This window comes from Schistocerca americana, chromosome X, assembly GCF_021461395.2.
Source record: "Schistocerca americana isolate TAMUIC-IGC-003095 chromosome X, iqSchAmer2.1, whole genome shotgun sequence".
NCBI lineage: Eukaryota > Metazoa > Arthropoda > Insecta > Orthoptera > Acrididae > Schistocerca > Schistocerca americana.
In genome coordinates, this window is record NC_060130.1 from 288,132,051 (window position 1) to 288,149,807 (window position 17,757).

A 17,757-nucleotide genomic window follows, 5' to 3' on the forward strand; every position below is an offset into this window, starting at 1 on the left:
CATCGGTATTTGGCGACATCGCGGTGAACACACATTGGAAGCGTGTATTAGTCATCGCCATACTGGCGTATCACCCAGCGTGATGGTATGGGCTGCCATTGGGTACACGTCTCGGTCACCTCTTGTTCGCATTTCCGGCACTTTGAACAGTGGACGTTACATTTCAGATGTGTTACGACCCGTGGCTCTACCCTTCATTCGATCCCTACGAAACCCTACATTTCAGCAGGATAATGCACGACCGCATGTGCAGGTCCTGTCCGGGCCTTTCTGGATACAGAAAATGTTCGACTGCTGACCTGGCCAGCACATTCTCCAGATCTCTCACCAATTGAAAACTTCTGATCAGTGGTGGCCGAGCAAGTGGCTCGTCACAATACGCCAGTCACTACTCTTGATAAACTGTGGTATCGTGTTGAAGCTGGATGTGCAGCTGTACCTGTACACGCCATCCAATCCCTGTTTGACTCAATGCCCGCCACTGCAACTAACTGAAGGCAGTTTATTTATTGCATACGCGTCTGACTTCCTTTATTTGTAAATCATTTTCATTGGCTTGTAATACAAGTTTCTTTTTATAAATGTAATAAATGTATTATGAGGTAGTTACGATATGTTATTATGTTACCGTTTGTAACGTTTTTCTCTTGTTTTTCAGATTAGTGTCAATGTTTGTAGCATAAATTTCGTGATGTGAAATTATCGTTCGGTGTTACGATTTCCAGCGCTGTTAGCCGATGTGTGTGGTCCTGGAGATGTGTTCATTAGTCTCCATGCTGTAGTTGGCCGATTTCCAGGCTTACTTCACCAACATTTATTTCAACACATCGCTTACATCACTCGCACTTTACATTTTGTGTTCAACATATGTGTGTTTACGGTGTGTATTGTTGCCAACTGTCGCTATGTGTTTATCTTTTGTCTTTGGTTTGTGTTGTGGGTGTGGTTTGATATTTTTCATTTGTTGTGTTATGTGTGTGTGTGTGTGTGTGTGTGTGTGTATGTGTGCGTGTGTGTGTGTGTGTGTGTGTGTGAGTGTGTGTGTGTGTGTGTGTGACAGAGAGAGAGAGAGAGAGAGAGAGAGAGAGAGAGAGAGAGAGAGAGAGAGAGAGAGAGAGAGGGGGGGGGGGGAGAGTGAGAGAGAGAGAGGAGAGGAAGATTCATTAATTATTTATTCTGGTTATGTTTCGGATCTCTGTTTGTTATTGTTTTAGTGGATAACACGATCAGAGAGTTATTGCTTATAAGGATTTCGTCATTAAGTACCTTCTTTTGACTGCAAGGGTCTTTGTGTGTGAAAGTTTTCTTGCAGTGTCAGGTGCTTTTTTTTTGTGATTATTCACTCTAATAACTATTATGTCTTGCTCCATGTTATTAGAGCAAATAATCACAACAAAAAGCAATGGAAGAAAACTCTCACATACAAAGAGCCCTTCCAATGAAAATGAAGGTACTTAATGACTAAATCCTTATAAGCAATAGCTTTCTGATCATGTTAGCCACTGAAACAATAACAAACAGAGATCGCAAACAGAACAAGAATAAATAATTAATGACTCTTTCTCTCCCCCCTTTTCCGTCTCTCTCTCTCTCTCTTTCTCTCTCTCTCTCTCTCTCTCTCTCACACACACACACACACACACACACACACACACACACAATAAATGAAAAATATCAAACAACACGTAAAAAACAGACAAAAGACGAAAGATAAACACACAGCGACAGTTGGCAACATTGCACAGTGTAAACACACACATGTTGAACACACAATGTAAAGTGCGAGTGATGTAAACGATGTGTTGAAACAAACGTGGGTGATGTAACACAGGAGATCGGCTAACTGGAGCATGTCGAGTAATGAACACATCGGCTAACAGCGCTGGAAATCATAAGTAACACCGAACGATAATTTCGTATCACGAAATTTATGCTACAAACACTGACTCCAATCTGAAAAACACGAGAAAGACATGAAAAAATGTAACATAGTAACAATTGTAATTAAAACATAATACATTTACTATATGCATAAAAAGCAACATGTATTACAGGCCACTGAAGATGCTTCACAAATAAAGGAAGCGAAACGCATATGGCAATAAACAAACTGCCTTCAGTTAATTGCAGGGACGGAACATACCTCCTTGAATTTTGAAGCAACTAAGGAACGATGGAAAACAGAAAAAATGACGATTTCTTCACTTCTAAAATTTTTGGAGCAGGGGTTACACATTTTCCCCATCATTTCATGATGTTTCATTTATGATTAATGGTTAACAGTAACTAACATGTTGACATCACAGTTATTTCAACGAAACACACACAACAAGACTAATGTGAAACAAAATATTCCGTAGATAGACTTGACATTTGTTTCTGGTATTTGGCCAACAACTGGAAATACAACAACAATGGAAACCATTGATAACACAGCTATCTTTTTGCCAAGCTGAAAAAAATTTCTCTCTCTTCTAGTAGGTATTACCTGGAGAATGTTCAGTCCTTTTTTACATCTCTGCTCGATTTAACACAAGTAACAGTTTTCAGCAAACTTCTTTCAAGCCACTTTCTATAATGTCTTTTTTTCGCAATATAGTCAAGGTACTGCGCAATTATAGCTTATTTTCTTGTTGTTATCGTTAATTGTTTGTCAGTGTTTCATTTTTGTTGCACCTCTGGCTTAGTATTTGTTGTTCTAATCGCCTATTGGAGCTGCGGTTGCCTGAAACACGGAGCTTCTTTCACATATAGGGGATCAAACGTAAAAGGAAAGTTTTGATTACTTCGTGATATCTGTTTTATGAACTCCAGATGGATGTGGAAAATAGAATCCAAACGTCTTGAAGATTCCGGTAACAATGTGCAAACACTTTTTTTCTTCTTGTAAAGAGCTGCATCGTGAATCCCCGCGCAGCAGCAAGCTTGCCTTATTCCTTATTCCCTCGACACTTGCTCTGCCGGATGAAGTACAGAGGAGTTGCAGTTCCCTAGGGAACGGAACACAGAAACGACAGGCTAGGGAACAGCGCGCGTTTGCTGTTGATACGGATCCCCCGTAATGCTCCAGATTTCCAATAAGTTAAAGCTAATGTTTCGTTTCAGTTCCGCAGGTGGACTTAACATCACAACGGCATCAAACTTTTACTTCTAGAGAAAATATTCAACAAAAAAGGCCGACTGGGTACAGAGTATACATAAATACTTTGTGGCCTCTGTGTAGTTTCTCAAGCCTTCAAAATTCTCATAGCGTTGGCAACTGAAGAACGCTAGCGCATTGTTTACGGCCTGACACTGAATGAGTGAGTTGTCTAGGTACCGAAAAGCCCAGACTCAGACGGGATTGAATGGGAATTTGGACTCAGGAGGTAGACTTGCTGGGGTAGTCCATGCAGTTATGCACAGCCACTGTGCCAAGGTGGAGCAGTGGTCAGCGCATCGGCCTAGTGAGCAGGAGACCCAGGTTCGAATCCCAGTCGCGGTACAAATTTTCCATCGTCGCTTCAGCCTACATATAACGAAATGGTCTCAGGAACCATGTAGTTTCGTTTCGTTACTGCTACTTAGATTCATATTATGTTCTATTACACTGTGCAACAATGAAAATGTAAATCGAAGGAAAATAGCCAATTTCTATCAGTTCAAATGTACTGATCGCGAATATCACAAATACGATTCAAAATTAGCTCTAGTTTTCATTTTACACTATTTTGTTACGGTGAGATAATTATCTACGGATTTTTATGTTAAGTTTAAAATCAAATATTATAACGGTTTGTCAGAGTCTTAATAACTAGTAACAATGGATTATTTTATTGTCCCTGGTCTTACTTGTGTGCAATATTTTGGATATAAACATTTTGATACAAATTTTAGTAAGCTTTTTGTCTCCCCCCCTCTTCACCTTCAGTGACTTTATTAATGCATGTAATAATTTTTGTACATTTGTTTCCAGATTAACTACCAGTTGTTGAAGTTGACTGCTATTGAACAAAAATGCCACGAGTTTGTGTTAATAGTGTTGACACATTTTGCTATGTGTGTGGAGAAGTGACATTTGCTTCACGAGAACAACAAATAACTCCCTTGATTAAAAAAGCTTACAGTTGTTATTTTAGGTGCAAAATAGGTGATCAGGATAAACTCTGTGCTCCACATGTGATTTGCAACACTTGCGCCAGCAACCTCAGGAATTGGATGCATGGGAAAGAACGTTCAATGCCCTTTGCAGTGCCCATGATATGGTGTGAGCCAAGTAACCATGTCAGTGACTGCTGCTTTTTAGTTCCTCCTATCAAGAAGGGAATATCTAAAAAGAAGAAGCGGACAGTGATCTATCGTAACATTCCATCTGCCATACATCCAGCTCTACATGGGGAAGGTTTGCCAATACCTGAACCACCGACAGAGTACGAGGTTACTTCTGATGAGGATTCTGAATGTCCTGAACCATGTACATCACAAGATCCACAGTTTCTTCCAAATGTATCATCAACTGACGATCGACAAAAATTGTCTCAAAATGAGTTAAGTGATCTCATTCGAGATATGGCACTCTCTAAAGCTAAGGCTGAGATTTTAGCATCAAGACTGCAGCAGCGCAATTTTCTGGAATGCAATGTAAATGTTTCATTCTACCGCAGAAGAGAGCAACAATTTACTCCTTTTTTTAACATGCAAGATAGTCTTGTGGCATGTGTAGACATAAGTGGTCTAATAAAGGCTCTCAGAATTAATTATTACCCTGATGAGTGGAGACGCTTTATTCATTCGTCAAAATTGAGCTTAGAAACAGTGCTTTTATGTATTGGTAATGAGCTTCCTTCTATTTAAATTGGGCATAGTGTGCATAGGAAAGAGTCATACCAAAACATAAAAATTTTACTAAAAACCATGAACTATAATGACTTTCAATGGCATATCTGTGGTGACTTGAAAGTGGTTGCACTGCTATTAGGTATGCAATTAGGGTATACTAAATATTGCCGCTTTCTGTGTGAACGGGATAGCCGATCTCGTGCATCTCATTACAGTAAATATGAATGGTCCACCAGAAAATCTCTTCAATCAGGTATAAAGAACATTAAAAGTGAACCTCTAGTAGACCCTAAAAAGAATCAACTCCCGCCCTTGCACGTCAAGTTGGGTCTCATGAGAAACTTTAAGGGAATGAACAAAGATGACGGCGCCTTTAAGTACTTAAGGCAAAAATTCACTTACTTCAGTGATGCCAAAGTAAATGAGGGCATATTTGTAGGCCCGCAGATTCGAGAGCTTTTTGGAGACCATACTTTTAATGGGATCATATGAGGTGATGAGAAGCATACATGGGAATGTTTTAACTCTGTTTACAGTTCTTAGGGAACAAATGAGCGATAAATTACAAGGAGATTGTATATAACATGTTGTCATCTTACGAAAAACTTGGTTGCAAAATGTAATTGAAAATGAGTTCCTTGCATAGTCACATTGACTTCTTCCCCAGAGTTTGTGGTGCAGTAAGTGATGAACTTTGGGAGCGGTTTCATCGAGATACTGCCACATTTGAAAAGAGGTATGCCGAAAAGTGGAACCCTGCTATTTCAGCAGATTACTGCTGGACTGTCATAAGGGATGTTCCCGAGTATATGTATAAACGTTAAGCCAAGCGAAAACGCTCATCTTCTGAATTTATCTCTGAACAAAATATGTAACTGTATATACTGTACATATGGACATTTAACATTTGTAATCCTTTATATACATTTTTGACCAGTTAATTGATATATCTTCTTTTTTGCTTTACGTAGTTCTGTTACAAAGTAGACTTACAAAGTATTTTCATACATTTAATATTATCTTAATTTTTTCTTAATGTTTTACTTTTGTACTTCCAGAATGGCACTGGAATTTATCAATACATAACACAAAACATAATTCAAGTAATTATTCACTTAAAAATTTTTGAGCTGAATCTTCGAACATGAATTCATATTTAGTTAATGAGTTGTTTATACAAAAATGTAGATTACTTTTTTTTTAAACTAGAGCTAAATATTTATGATGATGATGATGATTTTGTATTATTTTATACTGAAATAAACATCACTAACTCAAAATCATGCAATTTACACACTTTCAGTTCAAATTTGTTGTCAGTGTTGTTATTGTCATTGTTATTATTATTATTATTATTATTATTACTATTCTTGTTGTTAGTTTCGTCATCGTCATGCAAGGAACGAAGAATAGATTGACGTGATTTAAGGAAATCACATGAAACCTAAATCAGGGTGGCCCGAAGCGGATTTGAACCGATCTTCTAGGAGATGTGGCCTGTTTTTCTACTGCAGTAGGTAAACGTCTGTCGTTTTCATGAGACAAGTTTTGTTTCCTTTTATATAAAAAGCATCATCAATGACCTGTAATACATAACAGTATGAGAATAACGAAAAACTGTAATATAGTAATACATCTGTAAACATTATACAAAATATTTGTTGTATGTTTACAACAAACATATATTACAGGTCACTGCTCGTAAATAAAAAGAAGCGAAACGCGCATGGCGTGTGAACAAACAGGCTTGTATTTAGCCGCTTACTGTATTCGAACAATGGTCCCCCTCTACCATTTCTACATTCCAAAAATTCCCTCTGTTGTGGCGTAACAAGACAGCTACGCCACACTGAAGTAGCCGAAAGGCACGCGTAATGTCACTTAGGCTAGATAGAGGTCTGAAACAGGATACGTAATGAATGGTAGCAAGAAAAGTACGTAGCTGCTATTACTTAACTTTTAATCCTTGTTGTATACATCGTTCTTGATGAGACATTTCATACGATAACTATCAAACTATGTAAGGCTAATGGCGCCTTGCTAGGTCGTAGCCATTGACTTAGCTGAAGGCTATTCTAACTGTCTCTCGGCAAATGAGAGAAAGGCTTCGTCAGTGTAGTCGCTAGCAAAGTCGTCGTACAACTGGGGCGAGTGCTATCCCGTATCTCGAGACCTGCCTTGTGGTGGCGCTCGGTCTGCGATCACACAGTGGCGACACGCGGGTCCGACATGTACTAAATGGACCGCGGCCGATTTAAAGCTACCACCTAGCAAGTGTGGTGTCTGGCGGTGACACCACACCCTCCATTACAGAATTCATGACTCCTTGGCGCTTCATGGTGTGTCCTACCAATCGACTCATTCTTTCATTCGCGTTCTGCCATAAATTTCTTTTTTTCCAAATTTGATTCGGTAGCATTCTTCTGTAGCACGACATTCCAAAAGTTCTATCCCTTCTGGTCTGAACTGTTTATCTTTCACGTTTCAGTGCCGTACAAGGCTACACTCCAGGCAAATACCTTTAGTAAATCCTTTCTAACATGTAAAATTATGTGTCATGTTAACACATTTCTCTTTTTCAGAAATGCTTTTCCTACTATTGCTAGTCTTTATTTTATATTTTACGTCGTATCTACTTGGGTCACCACGTTATTTGCTACCTAAATAGCAGAACTCGTCTACTACTTCTAGTGTCTCATTTCCTACGCCAATTCTCTCAGCAACCACTGATTTAACTCGACTACATTCAGTTACTCATGTTGTTAATGTTCATCTTACTACTTGTTTATAAGATACAATCCATTCCGTTCAACTTGTCTTCTGTGTCGTTTGCCATATCTGACATAATTAGTGTCATTAGCAAACTTTAAACATTTAATTTTAATTCCGAATTTCTGCTTGGTTTCTTACACAGCGTGCCCAATGTACAGACTGAATAACACCAGACCTTGTGTCTTTACGTTCTCGATTATTACTTCCTTTTCATGTTAAAAATTTATTTTATCCTCCGAGTTTAAATTGAAATCTAGTTTCCATACAAGTTGAGACCAATCTTCCGCTTCTTGTGTTTTATTCTTCCTAAATTCAGAATTTCAATGAGAATCGTTCATTCAAAATTGTCGAAAGCTTTCTCAAAATTTAAAAATGCTATAAAAGTAGGTTACATTTCTTTAATCTATATTATAAGGTACAGGGTGTTTCAAAAATGACCGGTATATTTGAAACGGCAATAAAAACTAAACGAGCCGCGATAGAAATACACCGTTTGTTGCAATATGCTTGGGACAACAGTACATTTTCAGGCAGACAAACTTTCGAAATTACAGTAGGTACAATTTTCAACAACAGATGGCGCTGCGGTCTGGGAAACTCTATAGTACGATATTTTCCACATATCCACCATGCGTAGCAATAATATGGCGTAGTCTCTGAATGAAATTACCCGAAACCTTTGACAACGTGTCTGGCGGAATGGCTTCACATGCAGATGAGATGTACTGCTTCAGCTGTTCAATTGTTTCTGGATTCTGGCGGTACACCTGGTCTTTCAAGTGTGCCCACAGAAAGAAGTCACAGGGGTTCATGTCTGGCGAATAGGGAGGCCAATCCACGCCGCCTCCTGTATGTTTCGGATAGCCCAAAGCAATCACACGATCATCGAAATATTCATTCAGGAAATTAAGGACGTCGGCCGTGCGATGTGGCCGGGCACCATCTTGCATAAACCATGAGGTGTTCGCAGTGTCGTCTAAGGCAGTTTGTACCGCCACAAGTTCACGAAGAATGTCCAGATAGCGTGATGCAGTAATCGTTTCGGATCTGAAAAATGGGCCAATGATTCCTTTGGAAGAAATGGCGGCCCAGACCAGTACTTTTTGAGGATGCAGGGACGATGGGACTGCAACATGGGGCTTTTCGGTTCCCCATATGCGCCAGTTCTGTTTATTGACGAAGCCGTCCAGGTAAAAATAAGCTTCGTCAGTAAACCAAATGCTGCCCACATGCATATCGCCGTCATCAATCCTGTGCACTATATCGTTAGCGAATGTCTCTCGTGCAGCAATGGTAGCGGCGCTGAGGGGTTGCCGCGTTTGAATTTTGTATGGATAGAGGTGTAAACTCTGGCGCATGAGACGATACGTGGACATTGGCGTCATTTGGACCGCAGCTGCAACACGGTGAACGGAAACCCGAGGCCACTGTTGGATCACCTGCTGCACTAGCTGCGCGTTGCCCTCTGTGGTTGCCGTACGCGGTCGCCCTACCTTTCCAGCACGTTCATCCGTCACGTTCCCAGTCCGTTGAAATTTTTCAAACAGATCCTTTATTGTATCGCTTTTCGGTCTTTTGGTTACATTAAACCTCCGTTGAAAACTTCGTCTTGTTGCAACAACACTGTGGTCTAGGCGGTGGAATTCCAACACCAGAAAAATCCTCTGTTCTAAGGAATAAACCATGTTGTCCACAGCACACTTGCACGTTGTGAACAGCACACGCTTACAGCAGAACGACGACGTACAGAATGGCGCACCCACAGACTGCGTTGTCTTCTATATCTTTCACATCACTTGCAGCGCCATCTGTTGTTGAAAATTGTAACTACTGTAATTTCGAAAGTTTGTCCGCCTGAAAATGTACTGTTGTCCCAAGCATATTGCAACAAACGGTGTATTTCTATCGCTGCTCGTTTAGTTTTTATTGCCGTTTCAAATATACCGGTCATTTTTGAAACACCCTGTAAGTTGTAGGCCAATATTGCTTCCTGTGGTCATACATTCTCCAGGAACCAAACTTGTCTTACCCAAGGTTGGTCTCCATCAGTCATCTCATTCTTCTGTACGTAACACGTGCTAGTGTTTCGCAACCATTACTTAATAGACTGGTGGCTCAGTAATATTCACGCCTGTCAGCACCTGCCTATTTAGGAATAGGAATTACTACATTCTTCTTGAAGTCCGACAGTATTTCGACTGTCTCGTAGATCTTGCACAGCAATTGAAATAGTTTTGTCATAGTTGTCTGTCTCAAGGATTTCAGTCAGTCATGGAATGTTGCGTACTCAAGGGGCCTTTCAGTTCCATAGCTGCTTTACTGGAACCAGCCACAACTTCTTTTGATGACGGAATAGTTAGTCACAGCCTACCAAAAGTAGTGAACAGGAAGCCGTTGAAACAATTCGCAATTCATTTTCCTCTGTGTTTCTGCTAGTAAACTGTCTTTGCGGATAGACGTACTGTTCTGGAGAAACATGACATTTCTTCTCGAAATCCAGGTCTCTGTTCACGCAATTTTTCATTCAGTGATTTCAGTAGAGTTTCGTGTTACATAGGATAAGAAGGATCTCTTCCGCGTCCTGCGAAATACTGGAGTTACTCATCACTTATAAAGAAGGTTTTGATTGCAAAAAGCGAGCAGCGAAAGTAGTATGTGGTTTTCACTCGCGAACATCATTTAGATACCTCTTCAAGGAACTAGGTATTTTAACTACGCCACAAAAATATGTACATCCGCTCATGGAGTCAATCATGATGAATTCATCAGAGTTTGAGGAAAACAGTGTGTCCACACATACAACAGTAGAGAGAAAAATGAGGTACATTACCAACTATTAAAGTTGTCAGTGGCTCATAAAGGAATTAAATATGCAGCGACAAAAATTATTGATCATTTGCCCAACTGCATAAACTGTCTGATAGGTAGAAAAGCAAGTTTTAAATATAACTTAAAATCATTTCTCCTGAACAACTCCTCCCATTCTATTGACGAATTTCTACTAAATTTACTGGAAGCTGATACCCAGTAAAAAATAAAATTAGTTTTTAAGTGTAGTTGCATGAGTAGGACTAAAATAATAATGTGTTTATTAATGTTGACACTAATCATTAAGTTTTCTATGGGACGTGTAACTAACTGGCCATAGACTTATCGTTAAATGAAATCAACATCCCCTTTCATGTCGCAGGGCTGTAAGCCAACACTAAATAGTTTGATTTGATTTTGGTATGCGATGTTAGGTGCTAAGGACGTATGTCATCCACAGCAACAAAACGGAGAAGAATATCAGCAAGATATTTTTCTACAAAATTACCAGCCTCTGTGCCAGCGCGGTGGCCAAGCGGTTCTAGGCGCTTCAGTCTGGAACCACGCGGCTGCTATGGTCGCAGGTTTGAATCCTGCCTCGGGCATGGATGTGTGTGATGTCCTTAGGTTAGTTAGGTTTAAGTAGTTCTAAGTTTAGGGGACAGCTGACCTCAGATGTTAAGTCCCATAGTGCTTAGCGCCATTTGAACCAGCCTCTGGGGTCGAGTTCGCTAACGCACGTCAGTGCGGTGCTGTTCGACGCGGAGGTGGCCAATTGGAGCACTAGAAGCTTCACCGCCAGTATTTGGCAGGCAAGGGGAGGAAATAGTAATTGTCGGACACCAAACTTCGCGTCAATGTCCTCGATTCAAATTGAAAATTCTCCTCATCCTGAAGTGTGTGAATATGATACTTCGAATGGGGAAATTAAGTTTAGTGTGTCCCTTGGTGCTATTCGATAGGAATAGGCTATGCGCCAGCACCGGGTTTCATTACCTCACTTCTCTTACCAACATACAACACGAACTGCTGATATTTGTTTTACGGGCATGAGGGGGCGGTCCAAGGCGTAATTCTCTGCCTGAAGTTTCGTCTTCCAAAGCTGTAGACATCATCAGAGGCTTTAATGACTCAGAAATCAGTTACAGACTCGAACAAGCTCAGCAAAACAAACTGTTTATAATGGCTTGTTGCAGTTCAAGTGCAGCTACTCACAGAGGACCAGTGTGGGTTCTAGTTATCGTATGACAGCGAAACTTACTAGATATTCAAATACGTTAATGTGGAACCGATTTACGCTGGAAAAAATTAGTTGCAATTTTGGCCACCAGATGCAAATCTGGCGCTGTACAGCATCTCGTCCATGTCTCCGGGGCTCACATAGAACAAAATGTGTAAGCGGCGGTTAATAACAACATCAACATTATGCCTTTCTCACTTGTTTGACCTTTTCTGCCCATGACCCTTTCCTAATCCATTGGATATGGAAATAGTTCTATACATCTTTCTTACATCCAAACCGTCAAATTGGCATCTAGTAGCCTAAATTGGAACTGTTTTTTCCAGCCTTTATCGGTTCCGCATTAACGCATTAGAATATCTACAAAGTTTCGTTATCATACGATAGTTACAGCCCACACTGGACCTCTGTATGTAGCTGCATTTCAGTTATAACCTCCCGGTATGTATCCACGCCACGGTCGGTTCGTGACGTCATCAGACTGCCTAAGATCGTGGTGTCGCGCGATAGTTGCTATGGAGCTTGTAATGGGGAGGAGTCTGCTTTATTTGGCACTAAGAACTACAACTTGTCCAATTAGTCTTCCTTCTTTTCTGCTGAAATTGTTTTTGTGCCTCTCTGTACATCTTGGCGCAGAAATTATTGCATCAACTGATGATTCTTCGAGCACTGGAAGACGAAACGTTAGGCAGAGAATTATGCCTTGGACCACACCCTAATGCACACAAAACGAATATCAGAAATTACGCAAACACCGATCGTGAAAGCCTGTATTCTTTGATGGAAAATAAACATGTTACCACACTATACACAGAATACATGGCATTCGCCTACCCTGATCAGTTATGCTTTTAACACAGTGCGCGCACACACACTACGGGAAAATGGTCCATTATTTGTGGGAAAGGAAAATCCTCTTTCCAATCATTTAGTTGTCATGTAGATACAGACTAGACAGCTGAAACTTCCCTTCGTGGTGTCCCAGTCAACTTTTTTTTTTTTTTTTAATGTTCGAATATCTCCAACATGTGTGATGTGTGACTGTGTATAGTATGTGGAACTAGTATATATTTTATTATGTTTCGCTTATGCTGAAGTGGAAAGCTTACAGAGGCGGAAGGAAGTACAAAACAGAAGCCCAGAGTCCTTACTCTCTTACATATAAACGGGTAATTTGGGCTAGTACGCTGGACGTAGGCACGATATTAATTATTCAGAAACATGTAGGGCAGCTTTTCCGCTCACGAACAGGTTTCGGGGACGAAAACTACCTCCTGCTTCTTGACTCTCATTAATTACATCTCATGTCACTATACTTTACTGACTTCTGTCTCAGAGGAAGATGCCTGAAGCTTACCAAGATTTTAGCTATCAAAGAAAACACCACTGTTCGGCGCGACCTCACCGGGAAGGTTGGTGTGTGTACTCACCACGTTCCACGAGGAACAGACGACGTCTTGCGATGTGGAGTGAAGGTCTGTCAATTGATCTGTAGCGTGTTCAGGTCGGTGTCGTGCATAACTGCCTCCTCTGGTGGCAGCTGTGCTACGCCGACGTCATCTCCCACCTGTACTTATTACTTACAACACACAACCACTTACAGTGCACTATTGGCGGCAGTTACACGAACAGACAAGCTGTCCCAGAAAGTCTGCTTCTACGCATCTGCTGGCTAGTGAACAGTCTTGAATATTGCAAAGACACAACATCAACGATCATACAGGGTGATTACAATTAAAGTTAAACTTTCAAACCGCTGTAGAAAGAACACCACTGGTCAGAATAACGTCAAATTACGACGGAATGTTATCGGAGAAGGGGGAAAACGTATGGCAGAAGAAGAATAAATAGTTACAAAATGTAGCAATAGATGGCGCTATAAGCATCATAATTTATTACTGGTGGACTACAAATGACAAATGAATCATATAACAATGCCAAAGGTGAACGTTTGACGTTAAACAAACTGTACTACACATTGTGCATGGGTGTACAGGTGTGATACTGTTAGTTACGTAAGCCCATTCACCACGGAAAGGTCATATCACATCGGATGGCAAAAATCTCTCTTTAATTGTCCTGAGGCCAAAAACCGCATAAAAAGCATCAATCACATCGGTTTTTAACTGTCCTGAAGCCAGAAACGCCATAAAAAGCATCAATCAAAATCAAATCGGATTATTAATTTCCGTGTGACTGGCGCAAAACATGTTGAATTTGCTGTCCACCGTTTTCTGCAACAAGTTGAAATCGAGAAACAGCATGTGCCACAACTGATCTAAGTGTTTTCGGGGCACAGTTCAGTGCGCAATGCGTGCTTTCAGTGCAGCTAAGTATCGGAACACTGAACACATCTTTCAGGTAGCACTACAGCTATAAGTCTCACTTATTAAGGTCGGTTGATCTGAATCGCCAGGCTGTAGGGAAATGGTGCCTGATAAATCTAGCATTTCCGAAATGGCGCTTCAGCAGCTGCTTAACTGGATTTTCAATGTGCGTAGGTGCGCAATCTTGCATAAAAATGGTCCCATCCACACATCCACGCTGATGGAGAGCTGGAAAGACGGTACAGGTAACAGGACCGGAAGCACCCGTCTCTTCTAAAAGGTATGGCCCTACGATAAGTGATGCCGTAAACGCGCATCACACTGTGTCCTTTTCAGGATGAAGTGATACTGGTTTATTTGCCCATATTCGACAGTTCTGTGTATTGACATAGCCTGTCAGATGGAAGTGCGCTCCGTCTGCCCAATAAATCTTCCACGGCCAATCATTGTCCACTTCCATGCGAGCAAGAAATTCTAAAGTAAAGGTCTTTCTTCTGGCCGATCAACAGGAAGCAACCTTTGCACACGGATAATTTTGAATGGATAGCAAAGAAGGATGTTTTGTAGGATTTTACGCACCGTGGTCACAGGCATGTCCAATGTTCCGTCAATTCTCCGAGCACTACACGTTTGCACACCACCACTCGTCTCCTCCTGCACTGCTGTGGCCACTGCTTCCACTGACGTCGAATCAATTCGTTTCTTCCCTCTACCAGGTTGCACACCAAAAGAACCCGTCTTTCCGAATTTCCGAATCATTTTTCCCAGACACGCGGCAGTCATCGGACCAACGCCTTTTTTCAAACCCTTCAGTGTCTGGAACTTTTGCAGAGCGACGTGTGCACAATCATCATTCTTGTAATACAGCTTTACAAGCAGAGCACGATCCTGCATTGAGACGTTCATGACGAACGTCGCAGACGCGAAAGGAGGAAAAGCCGTGTACGTGGCATGTTTATACCAACTTAAATTGGTCGTGCGCATGACAGGTGTTTTCATTCGCGTATTCTGACACACAGAGAGCCATCTATTCATAAATTTTCACACTATTTTTTTCTTCTGCCATACGTTTTCCCCCTTCTCCGATAATATTCCGTTGCAATCTGACCTCATTCTGAGCAGTGGTGTTATTTCTACAGCGTTTTAAAAGTTTCTTTCATTATAATCACCCTGTATAATGCAGTTTGTTAAGTCGCAGCAAAATGCACACTTTTGTACGGTATATCCATCTGAGCAACAGTGTCCAATACTAAATATAGCGAAGGATACTCATTAAAAATCAAATGGCTCTGAGCACTATGGGACTTAACATCTGAGGTCATCAGTCCCCTAGAACAAAGCGACGTTCCTAGAGAACATAACACTAAATAAAAATCAGCAGCCGGCCGCTGTTAGGTTTACTTAGTTCTAAAATATGGTTCAAATGGCTCTGAGCACTATAGGACTTAGCATCTGTGGTCATCAGTCCCCTAGAACTTAGAACTACTTAAACCTAACTAACCTAAGGACATCACACACATCCATGCCCGAGGCAGGATTCGAATCTGCGACCGTAGCAGTCGCGTGGTTCCGGACTGAGCGCCTAGAACCGCGAGACCACCGCGTCCGGCTTTCAGTTATATATACGTAGCTTTTATACACCCTATGTATACAGATTTGAATACTGAATAGACTTTGTATTAAAACTGTCAGAGCTAATTGCATTTTCCTTTGCAGTGCATCGGAATGGAGACTGTAAGAGATATCAAAAAGAGATATTCATGTGAGATTGTTACAGTCAACTTCTCTGAAAATTTCTTTCACAGTTAGACAAAATGACTCATAAAGAAACGTCTTAGGCCTTCTGGTAATACACAGACCTGAACTTTGTCGATCGAGGTAAATTGGAGAGAGGAAATAGTGATCTTAAGGAAATTATACTGCCGAAGAAGTAGCTTAGCGATAGCCGTAGGGGCATAAGTCCCCATAAGTGTGCAATTTGGTGACGATTCCGTACGTGGGTTTCTGTTCTTCATTGGGTTCTGAAGGCACAGTCTAGAATTCCACGTAATGTATCGGTAACGGTTCGTAGCATCCTGTGTACCAACGATTCTCGTCCCTTACTGGCCATCATCACGATTATAACTGTCTGCTTTTGTGTCAATCAGGTCCACGCTTGAGTGCGTTCGCTCCCTCAGCTACGGAGACGGGTTCAAACGGTTCAAATGGCTCTGAACACTATGGGACTTAACATATGTGGTCATCAGTCCCCTAGAACTTAGAACTACTTAAACCGAACTAACCTAAGGACAGCACACAACACCCAGCCATCACGAGGCAGAGAAAATCCCTGACCCCGCCGGGAATCGAACCCGGGAACCCGGGCGTGGGAAGCGAGAACGCTACCGCACGACCACGAGATGCGGGCTACGGAGACGGGTTGCTTTGTTTTACAGTAAAAATAAAAATTTGTGAAACTCTTATCAGATGATTAAGTTTTTGACGAGAGAAAAAGCGTCAAATCAGCATAAAGTTTTGTAGTACTTTAAGAAATGTGAGGGTAATACGCGACAGCATTCTGGAAACTAAATCTCATTGGTTTTGTAGCGTTATTAAATCGTTATTCAGTGTGACGTCATATCTACGGATGGGTGCGTGGTTCTTGTCTAGAGGAATACTAGCTTATTAGACATAAAGCTCTTCACACTCCCATCAATACGTAACACAAGATGACAGCTTTCACAATTCCTGGTCATTCACATATACGCTTCGAAAGAGAAATGCGAAACAAGCTTCCAACACCGGCCGTAGCACAAGGAAAACTGAGTAGCTTCAGATGGAAGCTTATTAAGCTTGCGAGCTACTTTGCGAATCTGATTACGGAGAACAGGATTTTGCTTCCAAGTCACAAAACATGGACCCTCGTAGTTCTTCCAGCGAAGCTTTTGATACCGAGCCACGGAACTTGAGCGCTCAGTGTTACCAAAGAACCGCTGTTGTTTGGCTTGGGGAGCCATAAAAGAGGCACTTACAAATCTTCAAAGGCATCCACTGCTTGTTCTAAGAGGTGCTTCTGCGATTTCACGACGTTTGCAAAGCTCACCTTTGTTGCTGTGCTGTGTGCGTCAAAGAATCTGCAAGTTGAGAGTGGATGAGACTGTAAGGTTCCTGTGACATTGGCGTCCTGCCGTATGACGCTTATTGCTTGCTTACTGTGTAAGCTTGGGTAGACTACAGACGGAAATCTTTACATTGATAAATCGTGGAAGGCTTGCACAGTGTAATAAATTAAAATTATCAGCCACTTTTATTATTATTATTATCAGCAAAAGAACAGACTAAAACTAGGTGCCGTAGATTATGTATAACATTGTAACCGAAAATTTGTAAGTCCCACACGAGCACAGTTTGTTACAGCGAAGCAGAGTTTTATTCTGAACAGCACAGTCCTTACACTACCGCTGGCCATCATGTGGCCATTGGGAAGACGGTTCAGCCCATTTCATACAGTTAAAATAGAGTTTTCCTAAATTCACAGCCACAGGAAAATATGACGGAATAGATAGTATTGTAAATGTACCAGTCCGCCACATATCGCCTTCATCCGAAATTCGTCACAAAATAATTCTATATGCTTCAGTTTCTATTGTTAGGAACATGACATTTCGGCAGTAGAAATACAACACGATTGCAGTAGCCAAGCAAATATCACTAAACCAAAAATCTTCCAGAGGTATGCAAAGTCTGTCGCAAGCAGCTTCACCGAACCGTCGAACGATGCGAGGAGGGCTTGAGCAGTGTTGAATGACACTA